This window comes from Dama dama, chromosome 30, assembly GCF_033118175.1.
Source record: "Dama dama isolate Ldn47 chromosome 30, ASM3311817v1, whole genome shotgun sequence".
NCBI lineage: Eukaryota > Metazoa > Chordata > Mammalia > Artiodactyla > Cervidae > Dama > Dama dama.
The window spans coordinates 55,220,546-55,221,476 of NC_083710.1; positions in this window are offsets into that span (position 1 = coordinate 55,220,546).

Sequence of the window (931 nt, forward strand, 5' to 3'; positions counted from 1 at the left end):
GGGGGCTTCCCAGATGGCACCAGTGGCAAAGAACCCACCTGCCAATGCAGGAGACGTAAGAGATGGATGTGGGTTCTACCCCTGGGTTGGGAAGATCCCTTGGAGGAGGGCATGGCAACTCACTCCAGTATCTTTGCCTGGAGAATCTCATGGACAGAGGAGTCTAGCAGGCTGCAGTCCATGGGGTCACAAAGAGTCAAATGTGACTGAAGTGACTTAGCACACAAGCATTTCTCATAATGCCCAGCTCAGATTAGGCAACTTGACATTCAGAAAAGGTGAGGAATAACTCATACAAACCTCTGGAATACTAGACTGAGTTTAAGATAATTATTTGGTAAAAGAGTAAATGCAAATTCTTGATTATTTTTATCAGGGGAAGAAAGATATTGTGTATTAAGAGATACAGGCATGTGAACCATGAGAGCTGCGAAACACAGTTATTTAGTGGTCACTTCATTTTGTCTTGTACTAATTTTTGCTGTCATTTCTATCTCCTATCAAGTAACAAACGACCTCTTATTTTCTTAATTTCATTGTATCTTTCACTTAGTAAATACTCAAAAGGAGCTTGTGAAATGAAATGAGTGATTCCAAAATCTCATTTCAGCCTTTCACCTTTCATCTATGGTACAGTAATAATTTAGACAATGAAATGCTACCCAGGCAAGAAATCAGAGATGGAAAGACATAAGGTGCCATTAGCAACTATCAATCAGATAACCTCGGAAAATTGAATGTATATATGTATCTGGTTACTCGCAACAACAAACCATTAACAGAAACTTGGCATTTTAATTTAAGAACTTTCATATTTTCTTGATGGTTGTGTGTTTAACATAAGTAATGTCCATTCATGACATTTATATTTCCTTTAAACTTTAATACTAAATTAGTGTTTAATAAATTATTGCGCATTGAAAAAATAAAC